At 40.2% G+C, this 24,117-nt stretch overlaps 1 protein-coding gene across 3 annotated transcripts in view; it reads right to left on the reverse strand.

The window, feature by feature from the left end:
* Window positions 1-24,117, reverse strand: part of LOC143270189 (putative Polycomb group protein ASXL2) — a 198,582-nt gene that overhangs the window by 22,810 nt on the left and 151,655 nt on the right. Inside the window, exon 11 of one of the 3 annotated variants that reach the window (XR_013047181.1) lies at window positions 14,272-14,968. The exons of 1 other annotated variant lie outside the window; for it this stretch is intronic. The gene's annotated coding sequence lies outside the window, so the exon portion shown is untranslated. Of the gene's footprint in view, window positions 1-14,271; window positions 14,969-24,117 lie in introns of those variants that run through there. One more of the 3 variants, XR_013047183.1, reaches the window with a different exon arrangement.

Raw genomic sequence — 24,117 nt, forward strand, 5'->3', positions numbered from 1 at the left:
ATGTAGAATTTTGAGGAAACTGTAACAGAGGCATTCTAAGAGGCTGGATCACTTGGGCTACTTGTTTTTACTGGTGTCTGGTCTTTTTTTTTTTTTCTGAAAACACGTAATTTTTTTCTCTCTGAGACAGGGTTTCTTTGCATAACAGTCCAGTTGTCCTGGAACTTGCTTTGTAGACCGGGCTGGCCTCAAACTCACTGAGATCCTTCTGCCTCTGGCTCCCAAGTGCTGAGATTAAAGGTATGCACCATCACCACCCGGCAAACTTTAAAGGTAACATATATATCAGCATCAACACAAGTATGGAATGTGCAGTGTGCACAAGTCAGCTAAAGATGATTTTTTTTTGTTTTATGTTTGAGCAGGTAAAAGGCATCTGTCAACTTTATAAATCCATTTGGACTGTATAACCAAATTGTCATTAGCACTCTGTAGCCAACAAGATTTATCATATTTCCTTTAGTCTCGGAGCTGTTCCCATGTAGAAGGATCAGTTTATATGTCACCTGTCTTGTAGCTAATTTTTGTTGTTTATGTTTTTCCTTTATGTCTGTAACCAAGATTTTTTAGGAGGGCTTCCCCAATCAAACATGATCTTTATTAATTTTGAAGAAATCCATAGCTTTTTGTTTTATGTGAAAACAAAGGCATAACCTCTTGTAGATGTAACCAATCGTATTATTAAAATAAGAAACACAGAGCCAAGGTAAAAGAGAAAAGCCGAGAGGTCAGAGCTCAGAGATAAAATCTTACCTCCTGCAGTGCTCCTAGCTTCCCCGAGAGAGGGAGGTACTTCCTGTGTCCCTGTTTAAATAATCTTTCTGTTCTGCCTTCTCATTGGTTGTAAACCCAACCACATGACTGCCTCATCACTGCCTGTAAGTACCGCCCTCCAGGTCTTAAAGGCGTATGTCTCCAATACTGGCTGTATCCCTGAACACACAGAAATCTACCTAGCTCTTCTAACCACCACGCTCTCACTATGGCTCTAATAGCTCTGACCCCAGGGCAACTTTATTTATTAACATAAAATTAAAATAACATTTCAGTACAAATAAAATATCACCACATTTCCCCTTTTCTATTTTAATAAAAAGAAAAAAGGCAAAAGGTTATAACTAACAAAAGAAAAACTATATACAAAAGTACAATAACTATATACAATATATACAAGTAACAAATACCTAAACGATGTTTAGTCCATTTGTATTTGACAAATCAGAGAAAATAATTCCCTTATCTATCCTATTTTAGTAAGTCCAAAATGTATCTAATTCACTTTCTATCCTAATTAATCTTCAACTATAACTAACTAATCTTCAACTCCCTCAGAGACCCAAGAAGGAAATAATATTAGCTAACAAAAATAAAAACAGGAAGTGCACAAAAGCAACTTCCAAAAATTTTGTGAGTTGACAGAAACAGCCAGCTGCCTGGACAGTCACCTGAGGTTTCTCTGCAGTGTTGGGGCATCATCTTCAGCCTATAGGCTTAGCGTATCTGACAGACTCATTTGTGAAGTAGGTTGTACACAAGGTCAACAGTTCAACCTCACACTGGGTGAGAGCAGTCCATGTACCAGAAACACCTGAATTCCACTAGTGTCATGTCATGATTCAGGATTTTAAATTCTGGAAATTGTTGATGGTTTTTGAATTCAGCTGTCCATTCTTCTTGGCTGTGTATATATGGCTTCATCTAAGCATGCCCTTCTCCACATCCCTCTATTAAATGCCAGTCTACTATTGAGAGGCGTGAGCTTTCAGTTGCTGTTCCATTGCACAACAGAAGCCATCGGCCCACTGCCTGTTCAGCTGTCTTTGAAGAAAAGGACACTGTACCTTTTCTGGATTGTGAGGGCCACTTCAGGGATGGTGCCATATTGTCCTGGCCTCAGAAGATGCCGTCTGATAAAGCCATAACCACACTTGTTTTGGCAGGAATCGGTAGTCCTTTGTTTCGTGTTCTGTCTGTCCATTTTGTCCTGTTGATTTGAGGATACTTTGTTGTCCAGTGGCTAACTTTTGCCACAATGAAAATTAACTCCATATGCAGTTTCTTCAATGCCCATATTTTCTCTGAAGTAGATTGGTACTGCCAGGAGCCGACATGTCTCAAAAAAGAAAAATTTCTAAGTTATTAAAACATTTTAAATGCCATATTCTGTAGATCTCTGAAGGGTTTGAAGATGACCTGTCTAAAATACATCTGCTCAATTTTTAAAACATATCTAATATGACTACAATTTCTATTGTAATGTCTAACTACTAACTTTCATTTCTTTATATCCTAATAGTTGGTAATAATGTAAAGTATTTAAAACTAGTAATTGTCTTTTTCTTTTCTTTCTTTTTTTTTTTTTTTAAACAAGAACCTTAAATCTAATCTCCTTTGCTTAGCCTTTTTCCTAACCCTTGACAACTTGTAACCAACCCCCCTAAACAATTGAAAATTATCCCAGACCCAAAACCCATTAAAAGAACCAAAAAACCACCCGCCCCACACCACTTCTTTGGCAATGTGGGTGTCATATTCTTAAAATTGCTTCCTGCTGGGTATGGGTGAAGTTATCTTTATCCTGAAAGAAAAATTTAGGTTAATTGTCAAATTCTAGGAAAGGTAACTATATCCTTCATTATTATCCAGTCTGTGTATAAAGCCAAAGTTCAGGGTTTATCTCAAGTCCTTATTCAAGTAGTCTCTGAGACTGGATCATCTCAGCTAGTCATCTCAAAATTGTTCTGAGCACCTTGTAGTTCAAAGCTGATCTGTAGATGATGTTTGTCAGCTTAGTGATATTATTATTGTCCACGTGGAATTGTTGTTGTTGTTGTTGTTGTGGGGCCCCATCTTCTTTCCGGAGACTTCAGTTGATGTTAGGCCTGGCCGTGATTTCCTGCAGAAAACTGATAAGAGACTCGAACACAAAGACATATATATGCAGCTAACTGAAGCCTTTTTTCTAGAATTAGTTAGTACTCTATATGACCATTCATATCTTAACAAAGTTTAAAATGTATATATATATTAATCTTGTAAATTTTGATATAAAATTTATACTTTAAGAAAAGTTTAAAGAATCAGAATAGAATCAAAGAGTTGAGATTAGTAATAGAATAGTCCCTTAATTAATTTGGCTTTTGTCCTGTCCCATAGCAGAAAATGGCTCTTTTATTCTGTCATGATACAGGGAGTTTGTATTTTCATTTTAACAACATGCTTGAGTTTAAAGAAGGAGAGAGCCATTCTCCAACTCCAAAGTCAGCTTTAAATTTTAATTGAACTGGGACTATTAGAAAACCAATAGTGTTAAATCTTTAGAGAAAAGCAGAAACAAACATTTAAGAAGACATAAAATTTTTTAGATAATATATACCCATATGCCATATACTCCAATATACTCTGTTTCCTGGGATAGATGATTTGTCCCTTTTCTTCAGTTGTCTCATTTGTCTTGTGTCCTTCAGATTCCTTAACCTTCATTCTCCTAAAAGACAAAAACAAAAACCTTCCCCCAAGACTAATTTTGGGGATGTTCCTTTTTGGCAAGTTATTATCTGATTAAATGAAAAGACATGTGTTACAGGTACAAGTTAGTTTAAATTGGATGTTCATGCTGGTTGATGAACTATCACCTCCTCTAATTAAGAGGTTTCTCTTGTTCAAATCGAACCTTTATCAATTTTGATGGTACCCACAGCTTATCTTCTCCTATAGAAACAAAAGCAAAACCTCGTCCCCAACGTAATACATACCCTGGTTTCCATTCTGAGGTCAGCACATCCTTAAAGTATATAGGCTGATTTAATTCTGTAGTTTTTTCTATTACCCAATGTCTCTCTGCAGCTGTTGTTCCTTTCTCATTGGCATTCAGAAAATTCAAAGTTAATAGAGCATTATGCAGTCTATTTCTGGGGGTTTTTGTTACTCCTTTCTGTTTATTTAGCATATCCTTTAGAGTTCTGTTTGACCTTTCTATAACTGCTTGACCTGTAGGATTATGTGGTATACCTGTAATATGCTTTATATTGTAATAAGCAAAAAACTGTTTCATTTTAACAGAGACATATGATGGAGCATTGTCAGTTTTGATTTGTGCAGGTATACCCATAATGGCCATAACTTCTAGCAAATGAGTGATTACAGAATCAGCTTTTTCAGAACTCAAAGCAGTTGCCCATTGAAATCCTGAATAAGTATCGATAGTGTGGTGTACATATTTCAGTTTTCCAAATTCTGCAAAGTGAAACACGTCCATCTGCCAGATTTCATTCCTCTGAGTACCCTTTGGGTTACATCCTGCTGGTAATGGTGTTTGATTATAGAAGGAACAAGTAGGACATTTCTTTACTATTTCTTTGGCTTGTTGCCAGGTTATGGGAAAATCCTTTTTTAAACCTTTACTATTGACATGATGTTTTTTATGAAATTCTGAGGCCTCCAGCACATTTCCTATCAATAATTTATCAATCTCATCATTGCCTTGTGCTAGAGGGCCTGGCAGACCAGTATGAGATCGGATGTGAGTTATATATAAAGGATGACTCCTTTTCCTGATTGTATCTTGTAATTGAATAAATAGTGAAGTTAATTCTGAAGCATCAGGGATAAATTCTGCAGTCTCAATATGTAATACCACTCTTTCAGCATACTGAGAGTCAGTTACTATGTTGAGAGGTTCTGAAAAATCCATTAATACCAACAGAATAGCATACAATTCTGATTTTTGCACTGAATTATAAGGACTTTGTACCACTTTACTTAAATTTTCTGATTTGTAACCTGCCTTTCCTTGTTTGTTGGCATCTGTATAAAATGTACGAACTCCAGATATGGGTTTTTGCCGTACAATTCGAGGCAAGATCCAATCAGCTCTCTTTATAAAATCAATTCTGTTGCTTTTGGGATATTTGCTGTTAATTTCTCCCAAAAAATTACTGCAAGCTCTTTGCCAAGGTTCACTTTCTGTCCATAATTTTTCAATGTCCTCCTTAGTTAAAGGTACGACAATTTCTGCTGGGTCTATTCCTGCTAATTGACGAAGTCTCAATTTTCCTTTCCAAATCAAGTCAGAGATTTTTTCCCCATAAGTTTTTAATTTTTTATTTGGTTTATTTGGTAAAAATATCCATTCCAATATAATATCTTCCCTCTGCATTAATATTCCAGTAGGGGAATGCCTAGAAGGTAAAATAACCAAAATGCAATCCAGCTTTGGATCAATACGATCTACGTGCCCTTCATGTACTTTCTTTTCTACCAAGGCCAATTCTTTCTCAGCTTCAGGTGATAATTCTCTTGGACTATTTAAGTCCTTGTCACCTTCTAAGGTTTTGAACAAATTAGTCAGTTCATCATTTTTTACCCCAACAATAGTTCGTAGATGAGAAATATCTCCAAATAATCTTTGAAAGTCATTAAGAGTCTGTAGTCTATCTCTTCGAATTTGCACCTTTTGGGGTCTAATTTTTTGTAGCTCTATTTTATATCCTAAATAATTAATAGAATCTCCTCTTTGTATTTTTTCAGGAGCAATTTGTAATCCCCAGCAAGGCAAAATTTTCTTTACTTCTTCAAACATTCTTTCTAAAGTATCTGCATTTGAGTCAGCTAGTAAAATATCATCCATATAATGATAAATTATAGATTTAGGAAATTTTTTACGTATCACTTCCAATGGCTGTTGTACAAAATATTGGCACAGAGTTGGGCTATTTAACATTCCCTGTGGGAGGACCCTCCATTGAAATCTTTTAACCGGTTGAGAATTATTATAAGTAGGCACTGTGAAAGCAAATCTTTCTCTGTCTTTTTCTTGTAAGGGTATTGAAAAGAAACAGTCTTTTAAATCAATAACTATGAGAGGCCATCCTTTTGGTAACAGAGTAGGCAAAGGAATTCCAGATTGTAGAGAGCCCATCGGCTGAATTACTTTGTTAATTGCTCTAAGGTCTGTTACCATTCTCCATTTACCAGATTTCTTTTTAATAACAAATACAGGAGAATTCCAAGGGCTGGTTGACTGTTCAATATGCTGAGCATTTAACTGTTCTTCTACCAGCTCTTCTAAAGCCTGGAGTTTCTCTGTTGTTAAAGGCCATTGCTGAACCCATACAGGCTTGTCTGTTAACCATTTTAAAGGTAGAGCTGTTGGTATTTTTGGAAGATTATCAGTTGTTGTGCCCTGTTCCTGTATAATATGGATGGCTGGTGACCACTCAAAATAATGCCTTCTAATATTTCTCTCAGAAACATGTGCTAGTTTATGATTTGTTTCTGAGATTGGAGGGATTTTAATCTGAGTATTCCATTGTTGCAACAAGTCTCGACCCCACAGGTTCATAGCTATGTTAGCGACATATGGTTTTAATTTTCCTCTCTGTCCTTCTGGACCTATACATTCCAGCCATCTTGCACTCTGTTTCACTCCAGATAATGTCCCAATTCCTAACAGTTGAACGTTTACCTCCTGAAGAGGCCAAGCTGGATGCCAAAATTCTGGTGCAATTATGGTAATGTCCGCACCTGTGTCTACCAGACCAGACAACAAAACACCATTTATTTTTATCGTTAATTTTGGTCTCTGTTCATTAATAGAAGTTTGCCAAAAAATTTTCTTTATGTTTTCTCCTGAATTTTCTATTCTCTCTTTTTCATCATCCTGACCAGCCTGATTTATTCCAATAGTCATTTGGTTATTTAATCGCTCAGAGCAGGGATTTCCTCTACAGCTGCAGGAAAGGTTTGAACTGGTTTTGCTATGGGGGCCTGCATGAGGCCCCTCCGGGAGTTTCCCGAAAACTGAGGCAAAGGATTACCCTGTCTGTCCTTTGTTGATCTACATTCGTTGGTCCAGTGTTTTCCCTTACCACACCTTCTGCATACTCCAGAAGGAAGGGGCATTCTGTTGCCATTGTTCCTTGAAGAAACATTGCTTCTAGGATTGACCTGTTTACAGTCCCTTTTAAAATGTCCTTGCTTTCCACACCCAAAACATCTAACACTCCTCAAACCTTTTGAAATTACTTCTCCTACCCACGTATCATGCTCATCAACCTCAACATTAATTGTTTCTCTAATCCAATCTTCCAAAGGTGCAGATCTTGCCCTTAACGGCCTGATTATTCTTTTGCATGCTGCATTCGCATTCTCAAATGCCAAAGCTTCAATTATTGCCTTACTAGCTTCTGATCCTGAGACCATTCTGTTTACTGCTGAAGCCAGTCTTTCTAAAAAATCTGTGAAAGATTCTTTAGGGCCTTGCATAACCTTTGTGAATGACTCATGTTTTTTTCCTGGTTCATCAACTCTGTCCCATGCATTCAAGGCTGCCATTCGACATAAAATTACGGTTTGAACATCATATAAACATTGTGTTTGTATTGAAGCATATTGGCCTTCTCCAATAAGCTGATCCTGACAAACTTGTATTCCTTTATCCCTCCATTGTGTTTCTACATTTCTAGCTTCCTCCTTAAACCAAGTCAGAAATTGAATTCTCTGGCTGGGTTCCAGAACAGCTTGTGCAAGGTCCCGCCAGTCCTGTGGTATAATCCTATTATATGTTGACCAAGAGTTTAACATTTGCTTTACATATGGGGAATGCATGCCATAAGATACTATTGCCTCCTTAAACCTTTTAAAATCCATCAGTTCAATTGGAGCCCAGATATTTTGTGTAGCCATTTGATCAGGCATCTGCTGTACGGTTACAGGATAAATTAAGGATGATTGTGTGAAAACAGGCTTTCTTTCTGTAACCTTATGATCCAAACTTGAACCAACTTCACTGTTAAAATTAACAGGTTTTTCTAAAGCTGTTATCCTGGCACTTAAATCGACTATCTTTTTAAATAGTAAAATGAGAATAAGCATGGTGATTAACTGCATAATTCCCATAATACTAATCTTTTCATATAGTTGTTCCATTGTCAGACTGCCTAAAATTTCAAACAAAACCCAATTTTCTTCCAATGTACACAGGAAACCCATTTTTTTAAATGTGGAAAAAATTTGTCTTTTAAATAGTTTCCTTTATGACTTACCAAATCTGCGTAGAACAGTAGAAATCCGAGCGAATTTCAAAACAGCCACCTAGAGTCCTAGGTGTAAATCCAGAGAGAGAGAGAGAGAGAGAGAGAGAGAGAGAGAGAGAGAGAGAAACAGAGAGACAGAGAGAAAGCAAGAGAGAAAGCAAAAGGGAAAGTGAAAGTGAAAGTGAAAGTGAAAGTGAAGGGGTAGCCGGCTAAAGCTTAAAGCCAGCCACTTGTTCCCTCTGAGCCGAGTCAAGGCTTGGCTTTACAGCCAGGGGCCCTGTTTAGCAGGGCAGGCCTGAGCTGTTTGTAGCACTGGCTTTAAGCAAGCAGCTCACAGTCCGGCCTGAGCCCAAGCAGACCTGGGCTGGGGCTAGGGAGCCGGCTGCTCCGGCTAGGGAGCCGGCCCCAAGCAGTTTTTAATGGATTCTTGTCACGTTGGGCGCCAGATGTAGATGTAACCAATCGTATTATTAAAATAAGAAACACAGAGCCAAGGTAAAAGAGAAAAGCCGAGAGGTCAGAGCTCAGAGATAAAATCTTACCTCCTGCAGTGCTCCTAGCTTCCCCGAGAGAGGGAGGTACTTCCTGTGTCCCTGTTTAAATAATCTTTCTGTTCTGCCTTCTCATTGGTTGTAAACCCAACCACATGACTGCCTCATCACTGCCTGTAAGTACCGCCCTCCAGGTCTTAAAGGCGTATGTCTCCAATACTGGCTGTATCCCTGAACACACAGAAATCTACCTAGCTCTTCTAACCACCACGCTCTCACTATGGCTCTAATAGCTCTGACCCCAGGGCAACTTTATTTATTAACATAAAATTAAAATAACATTTCAGTACAAATAAAATATCACCACAACCTCTCTTCCAATGCAACACAATTTTTGACTTTCATTCTAAAGTTAAGACATCCTTAATATTTATATGCTGGTTTAATTTAGTATTTTTTTATATATGATCTAATTATCTCTCAGCAATATTTGCCCTTTGCTCATCAGCATTTCAAACATTTAAAGTCAATAGAGCAACATACAGGATCAGAGCATCTTGTGTATTTCCCATCCTTACATGGCTATTTTTTTTTATATTACTTCACTCCTTTTTTTTTTTTTTTTAAAGATTTATTTATTTATTATGTATACAGTATTCTGCTTACGCACCAGAAGAGGGCACCAGATCAAATTACAGATGGTTGTGAGCCACCATGTGGTTGCTGGGAATTGAACTCAGGACCTCAGGAAGAACAGCCAGTGCTCTTAACCTCTGAGCCACCTCTCCAGCCCCTACTTCACTCCTTTTTAAAATACTTTATTTTATTATTTTTAAACTATTTATTTTATGATTGTCTATACTCATTTTTTCTTTCTTTAGCACCTAAGCATATTTTTAAGCACTCGGTAACCTGTTCAGAGGTTTTTTTTCTGGGCTGTACCTGGCTTTTGTGTGTATCTGTCTGTCTGTCTGTCTGTCTGTCTATGTGTATGTATGTGCACACCTGCACACGGTTTTCTGACTGCCACACAGCTCCGATTAACACATTGCACTGGCTGCTGGCTCTGCCCCCTTTGGGTCCCACAGGCACGCCCAGAGCACTAAGCGTACCAGAGAGACTGTGGTTCACCAGGAAGCCGCATCCATCTCCATGTTTGGAACTTTTATTAGCTTTCTCAGGCACTATGTGGATTTATATGTCCCATGTTGGACGCCAAATGTAACTGGACTTTTCTTTGGGACATGGAGACTTATTATGAAAGCTTGATCTTAGATTAAGCTTTTTCTCAACTAGCTCTTATAACTTAATGAGTTCCAGGACAGCCAGGGATACACAGAGAAACCCTGTCTCAAAAAACAAACAAGATTCTGATCAGGAAAACCACCTAACAAGAGAGAAATTTGGCCAAGCTGGAGTTTTCTGAGCTTGCACTCATGATGGGCTCTCTGGTGATGCAGCTGCTTTTGTCCGTCATTCCTGCTCCTTCTAAGTCACCACTCACCCATGCTCTTGTTAGTGACCCCAATACAAAACTCACTGGTTCTCATATTGGACATTGGTGCAATTCTTACTTTGGTCTGTTGTGGGCTCTCTTACTGAAGTGAGTAGATGAGCATGTTGTGTCTCTGTGTTTTCCCAGGAAATGTCTGTCACATAATACCATTGCTATTGCTCCATGTAGGGTCAGAGGCATGGATTCTGAGCAGAATCAATGTAGAGCCGGTTCCCAGTCATGACCTGACTTTAGGCAAGCATGTTAGAGTTGGCAAATTGGTCAAGACTGGTTAGGGTCTCAAGCTCTTAGAGGTCTCCCTGGTTTGGCTTGAGTTGGGCCTTCTTGAGTTGACTAGAGACAGGCTTTGAACTGAGGTGGCATGTACCATGAATCTTATGTATAGTGTTGTGAGTTATTAAAGGGATTGGTGAAAATATATATACGTATCAATTGCCAGAATCCTGTGATCAGTAGCTGATGGTCTCTCATCCTTTTTATTTTCTTTCTAGTTAATATAGCCCTTTTGAACTGAGAGGTAAGGATGTAAACTCAGTGGGTGAGCACTTGCCTACATGTTGAAGTCCTGGATTTGTTCCCTAGTATAAATAAGTAAAGATAAATTTAAAATTTGAGGAAAGGTATCAATCTTTTACTCAAAAAATCCACATGTAGGTTGAGTGTGATGATGCACCCCTTTAATTCCAACACTCAGGAGGCAGAGAGAGGCAGGTGATCTCTGTGAGTTCCAGGCCAGTGTTAGTCTCCATGACAGTCAGGGCTACAAAGAGAGACACCCTGTTTCAAAAAGCCACAAAGGAACCCACATTTATCTCACACACACACACACACACACACACACACACACTTTTTATTGTTGGTTCTTTTTTGACACAGGGTCTCTCATACAGCCAGGGCTGACCTGAAACTTGCTTCTCAGCAGACCTCATGGGCAACCTTAAGCTTCTAATTGCCTTAGTGCTAGGAAGCCAAGGATGGGCCAGGACACCGCTTTTGAGACAGGAAATATTGCCAATAAAAGGAGGTTGTATGAACTGCTGGAACCCATCTAGTGATCTCTTACGTGCTAGACAATAGGTTGTCTCTAGAGTTGTGCCTTCATGGTGAAGGCACTGGAAAGGCTGAGCAATGAGGAGGGCAAGTTCAAAGGCTGCCCAAGCTACAGACAGAATTCAAGAACAACTGGATAATTCAGGGAGACTGTCTCAAAAACAACAACAAAATGGTCAGGAGTATAGCTGAGTGGTACAAGGCTAACACAAGGCTGCAGGTTCAAAACCCAGTATCCAGGGGAGGCAGGAATGTTTGCACTGAGGTTTATTCCTAGCCCCCTATACATGCATTCTGTATCATTAACAACAAATACTTTCAGCCGGTGGTGGCGCGCACCTTTAATCCCAGCACTCGGGAGGCAGAGGCAGGCAGATCTCTGTGAGTTCGAGGCCAACCTGAGTTGATCGCCAGCTTTCTCGCCGGGCTACCGGTCTCCGGAGAAGGGAGGTCACTTGGCCCTGCGACCGGGCTGAGGGCCTCGAAAGCACGCGCAGAGGGCGGCGGTTAGGGTCGCCTTGGAGAGCCCCGATTGGATGCAGGCAGGAGGAGGCTTGTGCGTGCATCCAGCCCCGGGAAGGAGAGGGGAGCGCTGGAGCTCGGTGGCGTTTCCCCCCCCGCCGAGACGCTGGTGCCACCAGACCCCGGGGCCCCCGCTTATCTGGCTCTGGGAGCCAACGGCAGGTCACGAGGCTTTTGTGTTTGCCGTCCGAGCTGAAAGTGCAGGAGGTGTTTAGAAACGAAGTAACAGGTGGGACTTGGAGAATTTTTTTTTTTTCTGTTTCCGTAGAGACCTACTCTGAATAAGGCAGCAATGCATGGTGGGACGTGTAGTTTACCGGGCCTCCACTTTTCTTTAGCCAAAGTGAAGGTGGACCGACGAAATTGTGTTTAGTGGGCACACACACCCCGCCCCCGCCCACATTTTTGTTATACGGAATTTAGAAATCATTTCAGAATGAGTGTTAGTGAGGTCTTGTTTTGAAAAAAAAAGTTAAAAACGTGTATTTACGAAGAAACGTTACTTTAAGGAGAAATTGAAATTGTTGTTTTGCCTGCTTGTATGTCTGTGTGAGGGTGTTGCGTCCTCTGGAACTAGAATACAAACAGTTGTTTGTGGCTGTGTGGCGTCTGGGAATTGACCCCGAGTCCTCTGGAAGAGCAGTAAGTCGGTGCTTTTAACAGCTGAGCCATTGAGTTCTTTATACTGTTTTTTTTTTTAATAAAGATTTATTTATTTATGTATCTTATGTATATGAGTGCTCCATTTGCATGATGGAGAGGGCATCAGACAGAAGAGGGCATCGGCTCCGGATCCAGATGGTTGAGAGCCACCATGTGGGTGCTGGGAGTTGAACTCAGGACCTCTGGAAGAGCAGACAGTGCCCTTAACCACTGAGCCATCTCTCCAGCCCTATACTGTTGATTTCTAATTTTTTTTTTCATGTTTAATCATATTGTCATAAGAGTAGTTTGTTTAAATTGTGTTTTGTAGTTTGAACAGTTCCAGTAGGATTTTTTTTGTGAGACACACTGCCCTCCTGTGGTCAGAATAAGGTAGCTGTTTTGGAAAACTGCTAGTCTACATTGTGCTTGTGTAAAAGAATATAATATGGTATGCCTCCCTTGGATCCTTCCCACCTTAAAGAGTTTTCCTCACTTTTCCTTAGTAAATCTACACTTGCTGTGGTTTTAAAAAAAATAAAGAATTGTAATAGTTTAGTATTTTTGCTCAGAAATATTTTGATTTTTCTTCTCTGGTTTTTCTAGTGTATGTATATATTTTTCTCATTTTTAAAATAACTTATTTAAATTTATTTTATGTACATTGGTGTGGAGTTGTCAGATCCCCTGGAACTGGAGTTACAGACAGTTGTGAGCTGCTATATGGGTGCTGGGAATTGAACCCGGGTCCTCTGGAAGAGCAGCCAGTGCTCTTAACCACTGAGCCATCTCTCCAGCCCTCATTCTTTATATTTATGTTTATAATTATATTTTGGCGTAAAAAATTAAAAATTTTATAAAAAATAATTTTTGTATTTTTACTGGGTGGCTGTTGCACACGCCTTTAATCTCAAAGGCAGAAGGATCTTTGTGAATTAGAGGTCAGCATGTTCTACAGAGTGAGTTCTGGGACAGCCAGGGCTACACAGAGAAACCCTGTCTTGAAAAATGAAAACAAGGAGGCAGAGCCAGGCGGATCTCTGTGAGTTCGAGGCCAGCCTGGACTACCAAGTGAGTCCCAGGAAAGGCGCAAAGCTACACAGAGAAACCCTGTCTCGAAAAACCAAAAAAAAAAAAAAAAAAAAAAAAAAAAAAAAGAAAAAGAAAAAGAAAAATGAAAACAAAACAACAACAAAAGGATATATGTATTTTGGCCTAAGTCTGTATTTCTTCCATAGAAGGACTTGAATCGTTCCTTTAACTGATTTACTGGATACCTTATTTAAGCAAGTGCCATTTCAACCTCTTCATTATAATGTAACAGGCCTCGTATCGCTCAGTGGTAGATACCAAGTGTGCTCAAGAGTCTGAATTAAGTTCCTAGTCCTGTCAAAGAAGCAGATCTAAAAATACCAACAACAGGAAACGTCACAGCTTATAACCCTGGGCTTTGGTTATAGAAAGGATAGAGTTTTAAAAGAATTTATCAGTTAATTTTAGTGTGTTGTCCTTCAAATTTTTCTTTGTATCTTTTCATTGTGGTAATAACCACTAAGTTTAGTTAATGAAGTGTGTTGATGACACTTCAGATTTAAAGTACATATATATGTATTGAGGTTCTAGTAAGGTGAAGATTGCTTTGTTTTCTTTTTTTGGTTTTTCGAGACAGGGTTTCTCTTGTAGCTTTGCCTCTTTGCTGGAACTCGCTTTGGAGACCAGGCTGGCCTCGAACTAACAGAGATCCACCTGGCTCTGCCTCCCAGTGCTGGGATTAAAGGCGTGAGCCACCACCGCCCGGCTATGACTCAAATTTTTGATTTGAGATTTGAGATCTAGGACCCTCTTAGATCTTGAGTATCAGTATCGGTAACACTACATTGCAGTGTTCGTATGTATATGGTGATACTGGTGATTGAACTCGGGTTTCTGAGCCTTTTAGGCAAATGCCCTAGCACTGAATTGTAGCATGAATCTTAAAAGTTCTTATTAATAAAATCAAACCTGGAGCCAAGTATTGGGGTGAATGCTGGAAGGTCAGAGAGACAGAACAAGCCACAGCTAACCTCACCTGGCCAACTTCTCAGCTGGTCTTGTTTCCTCAGACTGGAAGCCTCTGTGTCCTCACATCCAAATGGCTCTCAGCTGAACTGCTGCTAGAAGCCTGAAAGCTTAACCAGCCAAATGCTTCTAGTTTCTGGTCCTCACGCCTTATATACCTTTCTACTTTCTACCATCCCCTGGGATAAAAGGCGTGAGTCACCATGCTTGGCTGTACCCTTGAACAGATGGATTTCTGCCTCTGGATTAAAGGTGTGTGCTACCACTGCCTATCCTCTATGTTTAATATTGTGGCTGTTCTGTCTCTGACCCCAGATAAGTTTATTAGGGTGCACAATATTTCGGGGAACACAATACCACCACACTGAATGAAATCCCAGCCTCTTTTTTTTTTTAAGTCACATACTGAATATAATTTTAATGTCAAATTATGTACTTTGACTATGTACCTCTGTGAGCCTTTTCTTCATCCTGGGTCTATGTTTGTTTTTTCCTTGTTTTAGGCAGTGAGTTCCTTCGGGGTTACTCCTGCAGTAGGTGGACTATCATCTGGGACAGCTGGGGAAGCCTCGACAGCCCTCAGTTCAGCAGCCCAGGTAGCTTTGCAGTCTCTCTCTCACGCAATAGCTTCAGCTGAGCAACAGCTACAGGTGCTGCAAGAGAAACAGCAGCAGCTTTTGAAGCTTCAGCAACAGGTTGGAGACTATTTGGCTCTTTGTTCATGCTGTCTCTAAACTTCAAAAGCTGAAAAGTACTGTAAAAATGACCATTATTTTCATAAAGGAAGTAGGTTGTTCAATCTGAGCTAATCGTTTGCAACAGAAAATTGAGGTAAAGTCTTTGTGATATGTTTAAATGTATTAAACTTATATGAATGCATTTTTAATACATGATTGAAAGAAAATGATACTTTTTGTTGAGTCTTGAAGTTAATTCTATTTTATGTTTAAAAACTCTTGGAGAAACATTGTAAAGTTACCAGTTACAATTTTCATGGAATAGAGAATATAGGACATTAAAAAGACCAATTATATTAATTCAATTCTAAGTATAGCAATAATGATAATATGGTTTATAGATTTAATTGCTGACTAAATGCAAACTTTGCAAATTGCTCTTGAGAACTTAGGTCAGTCAGCATTGATTTATTTTTGGTTCATTTTGTTTTTAGCAGAACTTGGTTTTATTATTTACATTTAATTGTTCTGCTTACTTTTCATCTTTTGCTCCATTTCTAGTTCCCTAACGTACAGGAAATTTGTAGACAGCATTTCAAGACGTGTCCTCGTGAGGCAGGGCTTCCTGTGCTGTTGAGTCCAGTTTCATCTTCATGTAACGAGGATCTAGTTGATCCTGTCTAACTTCATTATATGGAATCATAGAGTGTTCCTCACAACGTAGGTAGTCAGGATTCTTCTATAGGTGTTGCCTTTGTTTCTTTTACAGAAAGCAAAGCTGGAAGCCAAGTTGCACCAGACAACAGCTGCAGCAGCTGCAGCATCAGCATCAGCATCAGCAGCAGGTCCTGTTCACAACTCTGTGCCTTCCAACCCAGTGGCTGCCCCTGGATTTTTCATCCATCCATTTGATGTTATTCCACCTACTCCAAAAACAACACCACTTTTTATGACTCCACCACTCACTCCGCCCAACGAAGCAGTTTCTGTTGTGATTAATGCCGAGCTTGCACAGCTTTTTCCAGGCTCAGTCATTGATCCCCCAGCAGTGAATCTTGCTGCACATAACAAAAATTCCAACAAGTCTAGAATGGTAAATGGTGTTTTCAATAGATAATAACTTTTCTTTTATAACATATTTCAAAATGTGTATCAGGAAATGAGACTAGTTAGTTTAATGCTATGGTTAGATGGTTTTTTAGAGCAAGAGTAGTATCAGTACATTTACATTGTTTTCTTTTGTAGAATCCACTTGGTTCTGGTCTAGCCCTTGCAATTTCTCATGCCTCACATTTTTCTTCAGCCTCCACCTCACCAGTCCATTATTATAGAGCAAATGCATTCAGGTAATCTTTGCATTTTTCAAGTTATTTTTTTCTTTCCTAAATCTGTTGGCCCTTTTATGACTTATTGCAAACAAATTACATTTGCTACCAAGAATAAGAGCCATGGAAGGTGCAAGTTGTATAGGTTGGCTAATTACATTGAAAAAGTGAGACTATTCTATCTAAATCTTGCCTATTGAAATATGAATGATACAAACAGTCTGCTTGAACTGTAGTAGTTGCTCAGTTACCATTATGCCAGAAATAAGGCTGTAAGGTAGTGTCCTGAAGCTAGCATTATATCTACATTTCTGTCATGCAGTATTTCAGAAATCTGTAATTGGTGTGGGAGTATGCATATTTACAAATAAATCTTAGCTATCTTTTACCTTCTAATTCTATTCAGTTTTATACTAAAGCAACAGCAAAATTTTAATATCCTTAGGAGGAAAATGGACATATTATATCTGTGCTTTTCATTATATTAATAATTGAATCTTATTTGCTTTAGAAGAGGGAATTTAAAGCTTATAACATTCTCTTGGTATTTTCTGCACATTTAATTATTAATTGGTAGGAGCTTTGGTGCTAATAACATAGAGGGAAAATTGTTGCTCTGTATGGGTACAGTTGTTTATACTGTACATGAACACAACTGCATCCTACGAGCCTGTGAGGAAGTGAACTAGACTTTTATTTATTGTTTCGGAAACTCTTGGAAATTGCCTTTTCTTTTAATATAGTTCTGTCAAATCAGCACTATTCCTGTACATCTTAGTCATTTTTTTTCTCTGCAGAGTGTAGATGGTAAAGATTGCTAAACTGCCCCTCATACCAATTCAATGAAAAAGAATTATGGTATTATTAATGATTTGCATTTCACTTCAGTAAAGGGATTTGCTTTTGTTGTGTATAAGACCAGAAATAGAAATCTGTTCTCAAGTTTTCTGATATGGTGCTGACCTAGAAAGACAGTGCTTGCTCTATTTATTCTGGGGCAGCCACTTGAGTTGTCTGTATCTTCTGGAGGCCTTGAGGCATTTTTAAAAAGCTTTCTTTTTAATTTGTGTAGTGTGCACGTCTGTCTGCATGAGTTTGTGAATGGATATGTGTGTGTGTGTGTGTGTGTGTGTGTGTGTGTGTTTGCATGCATGGTGTCTGTCTTATCTGGCTTTGTGCACATGAGTTCAGGTGCCCACAGAGGGTGGAGGAGTTGGATTTCCCTGGAACCAGAGTTAGAGTTGGTTGTGAGCAAGGAGCCTGATGTGGGTGCTGAGAATCAAATATGGCTCCTGAAAGAGCAGTATGTGCTCTTTTTTTTTATTTTGAGACAGGGTTTCTCTGTGTAGTAGTCCTGGCTGTCCTGAAACTCATTTTGTAGACCAGGCTGACCTCGGATTTAGAGATCACCTGCCTCTGCCTCCCCAGTGCTGGGATCAAAGGTGTGCGCCACCACCACCCAGCCTATGATTTATATTTTTTGATGGTACTGTTACTGTGTAATTTCAACCATGCTTTACCACATATTAAACCCAGTGTATTAGACTCTTGGCCCAGAAGTTAACAAGACTCTTACAAATGAAATTACATCTTGGTATAGCTAATCTATCTAGTGGAGAAACTAAGACAGAAAATGTTCTGTGTCTGAATAAAAGACAGGTACTTTATTAGATATACCTTTTAATGTATTCGCTGACTTAGTTGTTAAACTATAATGTTTGAAATAAATATGAGAATTTACTCTAGCTGAGTGCTTTCGAATTAACTGTCTTAAAATTTTTGACCTCAGGCTTTCAAAACTCTAGCATGTAGTGAGTAGTTGTTCCAGCTTTGACCCGGAAGTACTACCTGCATTGAGGCTTCTGGTAACTGTCATGCCTACGAGCTGGGATATGCTGGCTCTCTTGGTTCCTGGTAATCCTGGTTGTTGGATGGTAGATGAAACAGAGTTCTCCAGAGAACACCGCTGGGCTGCATTTCACCTCTCCCGGACCCTGTAACCTATCCTTTTACCTGTTGTAAATAAAACCCCCAAATAAACCTCCCTTTTAACTACATGGAGTTGCCTTAATAGTTCCATCATCACTAGCAGATTTTTGTTGAGAGGTCAAATCTTGAGCCTTGACATACTAAGCAACTAAGAGATTTTATGAATAAGTATTGATAAAGCTATTTTTACTTATCTACTTATTTATAGTTTAATAACTTGAATTTTTTTATGAAGAATTGCTTAATCTGTTTTTGAGTATATAATTTGGTTATTTGATCCCTATTTTGGTGGGTCACTTACTTCTTTTTCCTTCATAGAATCCAGGAGATTTATGACCTTGGATTCTGGAAGACCTATACTATTGACGGATGTACTGATTCCCACTTGTGGAGACTTGGCCTCCTTATCAATTGACATATGGACGTTAGGAGAAGAAATGGATGGGAGGCGTTTGGTAGTGGCAACTGATATAAGCACCCATTCACTTAAGTCTTCATGACTTAATACCACCACCTGTGTGCAGATTCATGAAGGTAAAGAACTTCAGGAAAGTAAATGTGTATATTTTTCATGTTTCTTAGTAATACATTGACATATAGTTGAAGAAGTAAATCTGTATTTTTCCAAATATATAGCTCAGATTTTTTTTTATTGTATCACATACGTGTTTGCTTATTTTTAACTCTTCATTTCAGATAACTGTCATTAGGATTTTACTATGGACATACCTATATCTTGCCTTGGGAAAGTAAACTGAAGTTGATGCATGATTCTCTAAGAGGTGAAGGCGAGTCTGCCAACCAGCCAGAAATTGACCAGCATTTAGCAATGATGGTTGCTTTACAAGAAGATATACAGTGCAGGTTAGTAAAAAATTGTTCATATATTATTAAATTATTTCTGTATCTACCTAGAAGGGAGAAAAGGAGTGTTCCCCTTGTTCTGAATTCTCTCCAACATAGATTGTTATTAGTGTTTTTGATCATAGCCATTCTGACAGGTATAAGGTGGTATCTTAGAGTCGTTTTGATTTGCATTTCCCTGATGACAAAGGGTGCTGAGCATTTCCTTAAATGTCTTTCAGCCATTTGAGATTCTTCTTTTGAGAATTCTCTGTTTAGCTCTATAGCCCATTTTTTAATTGGATTGTTCAGTATTTTGATGTCTAGTTTCTTGAGTTCTTCATATACTTTGGAGATCAATCCTCTGTCAGATGTGGGGTTGGTGAAGATCTTTTCACATTCTGTTGGCTGTCTTTTTGTCTTATTGACTGTGTCTTTTGCCCTGCAAAAGCTTCTCAATTTCGAGAGGTCCCATTTATTAATTGTTATTCTCAGTGTCTGTGCTACTGGTGTTATATTTAGGAAGTGATCTCCTGTGCCAATGTGTTTAAGAGTACTTCCTACTTTCTCTTCTGTCAGGTTCAAAGTAACTGGATTTATGTTGAGGTCTTTGATCCACTTGGATTTGAGTTTTGTGCATGGTGACAGATATGGATCTATACAAATTCATAGAGACAGAAAGATAAGACGTTATCTCAAGATGGAGAAGAAAGGAATATAGAGCAGTGATTTCTTAAGTACAGAGTTTCTGTTTTGTGTGATGGAAAAGCCCTACAAATGGACAGTAGTATCAGGACATAATATGAATGTAATAAATCATATCATAAATATAGTTATTGAATGAATACTGGGAATGTAATCAATGAATATCACAAATGTAATTAATATGAGTGTAATAATGAATATCATGAGTGTAATTAATATCTTGAATGTAATTCATGCCTCTGAATTGTGAACTTAAAAATGGTTACAGTTGCAAATATTATGTTCATTAAAAAAAATAAGGTGGAATGTAATCACCATACATTATATGTGTGTATGAAATTGAAGACAGCGATGTTGTAAAATAGAAAGTGGTGATGGGGTCATGGGCCTATGAGGATGCTGGACTAAAGTCTATCAAATTGTGCAGACAGGCAAATTGTATACTCTGTGAATTATTTGTCAATAAGGATTTTATAAAACCTTAAAAAGCCGGGCGGTGGTGGCGCACGCCTTTAATCCCAGCACTCGGGAGGCAGAGGCAGGCGGATCTTTGTGAGTTCGAGGCCAGCCTGGGCTACCAAGTGAGTTCCAGGAAAGGCGCAAAGCTACACAGAGAAACCCTGTCTCGAAAAACCAAAAAAAAAAAAAAAAAAAAAAAAACCTTAAAAAAAAAGGGAAAGGAGCAAAGGTACATTACAGCAGGATTGAAAGCATGAGAGTATTGTTAGCTAACTCGTATCATTTATTAATATTTGTCAACAGTAGTTTTGGTGTTTTGTTTTCTTTAAGACAGGGTCTTTATTTGTAGCTCTGAGGGACCTTGAATTGACTGTGTGGACCAGGCTGTCCTCCAGCCACAGATTGCTGCCCCCCTTTGCCTCTAGGGTAGGGGGATTAAAGGTGTTCTCCACAGTACCTGGCCCAACAATAATTCTTCATAGTAGTTGTACTTTAATGTATTTTAAGAGATGTGCTTTTCAGTGTGTAGCTCCAGAAGAAGACTGAAGGAATGACTTCATTTATTTTTACTCACAGATATAACTTAGCCTGTCATCGTCTGGAAGCTCTTTTGCAGAGCATTGATCTTCCTCCTCTCAACAGTGCAAACAATGCGCAGTACTTCTTGCGAAAAACCAGACAAAGCAGTTGAGGAAGACAGTAGGGTTTTTTCTGCTTATCAAGATTGTATTCGGCTACAGCTTCAACTAAATCTGGCTCATAATGCAGTGCAGAGGCTCAAAGTAGCCATAGGTGCAAGTCGGAAGACACTGAGCGAAACATCAGTTCCAGAAGACTTGATTCAGACATCGTCCACAGAGCAGTTACGCACCATTGTCAGATACTTACTGGACACATTGCTCAGCCTGCTTCACTCTTCCAGTGGTTTGTATTTGCTCAGTGACTTACTGAGACTAATTCATTATGTCTCTGTTGCTTGTTTTAGGTACATGGTATTAGCTTTCTGAGTTTTTTTTTTTTTTTTAATGAGTGTATGGTGCTGGGGATTGAATTGATAGTTCATACATGCTAGGCATGTGCTCTTTACTGGCCTCTATTCCCAGACACTATTTTCTAGAAATTTTAATTTGATATCCTGTTTAATATGTTTATGAAATTTTTGTGAACTTATTTATTTTCTCCTTAAAGATGGGTGGCCTTGAAGGTTGCTACCATTGAGCATTGATCTATGGGGTTGTTGGATCGCAGCTGTAAATCTCACCAATTTCCCACTTCTCATGGGCCAGCCGTGGTCCACCACCAACTCCTTTAACTCAGTTTTTCGTTATACCTCGTGGTTATGGGATTGTCGGAGGGGACAAATTCTCCGGTGTCTTCTGCCAATCTTCAGGAGCCCAACACCCCGACCCTCACCCTCCCACCCCGCCCACCTCCTCAAATCCCTTCCTTCTCCTGTGGCACTGTTCTCCGTTCTCCTTGGCATCTGCCCGGACACGGACCTTACTACTTCGACAGCGGTTCTCTGGACAGTCCAAGGCTTGCTGCATCGAGAGCCTCCTCCAAGCAATCCATTTTCCCCAACCACTGTCAGATGATGTCCGGGCTGCTCCCATCTCCGGCCATGTCCAGGTTGCCCACGAGAAGGAAAAGGTATCCTTCCCCCTTGCCGGCTATTCAACCAAAACTTTCTGAGGATCTTAAACATCTATGGAACTTGGTGTGACACTGGATTTACAAAGCTCAGAGATCCGTGCCACATGGAGCTCCCATTTGGAGGGGTAGGTGGACGGGGGTAGGGGTGGGGTGGGGAGGCGTGACTGTGACAGGAACTACAGAGGCAAAAAAAGATACCAACAAAGGGGCTTCTGTTCTGCCTTGGAGGGGCATCAAGAAGGACTGAGAGGCTTTTGCACAGGACTTCTTTCTAGTCTTGGTAACAGCTTCCTATTCCTGCACCCACCTTACCTCCTGTGCCCAATTCTCTGCCTCTCCCAGGGTCTTTCTCACATAACCTTTTCTCCAGCTCGCCCTGCCCCTTCCCACAGGTGATCCCCACAGCCTTGCTGAGTCTGCTCCTCCGGTGCTCCATCGCGGAGGCTAAGGCACGCCTGGCTGCAGCTCCTTCCGTCTGCGAGGCTGTCAGGAGCGCCCTCTCTGGGCCGGGTCAGAAACGCACCACCCGAGCCCTTGGAGACCCTACAGCCTGGAGTGCACTGAATTGACGATTCTGGGACCTCGAAGGGGCAGAGCCGTGGTCCACTCCCACGAGGACTTGTGCCAACAATACACGTGGTGGTGGGACAAATCCAGTTTCGGGGAGTGGGGTGGGGGGAGCACTAACAACCCAGGATCGGGGAAGAGTCCCGCTCTCAGCCGGATCATTTCCACTTTTACTGGCATCTTCTGATCTCAGAAATAAAACTAAATGTCTTGCTTTGGAACCTAACCTTGCAAAAAGTCAGTTATCACAAACAAGGAAAATGGGGGCACCAGGTAATTTCGGGCAAGAGAGAAGGTACTATTCATTAAAGAAAGACAATCCCAATGAGACAAGATCCTTCTGACTAGAATGAATGCCACATCCACTTAAGAGACCAGTGAGCAGAGGGCTTTGACTGCATCCTCTCCCTGTGTTTGAAGAAAGAGCAAAGGAACTCTGGATGTGCTGGGGACCCTTTGGTGGTGGGATCCAAAGAACACTAGAAACTTGTCTGTACAGCTTTAGACTTCAGCTACCACGGGTTTTGATAAATAAAGGCACCTGGATTCATCCCAGGTGCAGTCTCAGTACCTGCAGCCACGACTCTTACGGCGGAGATCTGGCTCCCCCTTGTGGCAGAGAAATAGCCGATTAAGAGATACCCCAGGACCTCCCCTATAGAGAGAGTTAAGGAACGTTCATTGCTAGAATTATTTTGGGATATTAGAGGGGAAGTCAAGAATCAAGGAAAGTTTTGGAACAAATGAGGTTAAAATGAGGCAAATAAAACCTGAGACTGTTTTGAAGGCTTAAGTGGTTCTGTGGAGTGAACAACAGGGGGTTAGGTCCTTTTAGGGGATTCTGGGCTCTAGGCAGAGCTAAAATAGTTCAGAAATTTGTTAGAATTGGGTAAGGCACGGCGGTACGTGACTCTAATCCCCTCATTTTCGAGGATGCAGTAGGAGATTGTGAATCGGAGGCTACATGTCAAGAGCGATCTCTCCTAAAGAATTATTGAGACAAATGGTCTACAACCAGCCTCCACACTGCTAGCACTCTGGAGAAAGCAGACATCCGAGGAGATGAAAACAACTAGAACAGGCAGCCATGATGCTGAAATGTTGATGGGGGGGTGAGGGGGTGGATGGGTGGGTGGGTGGGGTGGATGGGTGGGTGGGTGGGGCTGACCATTGGGTTGAAGAAGATAAAGGCACGTGATCTCTTGGGCACCCATTTGCTGCATCAAAACCAGGAGGATTTAGGGTAGGCGACAGTTGGATACTGAACACACTGGAAGTCTAATATATTGAAAATGGAACTCACGACCATTCTTCCCGGTCAGCTAGTTGTTATTTTCACAACTTAGGTGGAACTGGGTTTAGACAGGCTAGCATGGGTCTTGAATCTGTCAAAGAGCTGGGTCCTCTGCAAGAACCACGGAGCCTGTAAGAGCTGGGCAGCGGTGGCCCACGCCTTTAATCCCAGCACTTGAGAGGCAGAGTCAGGCAGATCTCAGTGAGTTTGAGGCCAGCCTGGTCTATAGAGAGAGTTACAGAACAGCCAGAGCTGTTACACAGAGAAACCCTGCCTCAAACAACAACAAC

The sequence above is a fragment of the Peromyscus maniculatus genome, chromosome 22 (assembly GCF_049852395.1).
Source record: "Peromyscus maniculatus bairdii isolate BWxNUB_F1_BW_parent chromosome 22, HU_Pman_BW_mat_3.1, whole genome shotgun sequence".
Classification (NCBI taxonomy): Eukaryota; Metazoa; Chordata; class Mammalia; order Rodentia; family Cricetidae; genus Peromyscus; species Peromyscus maniculatus.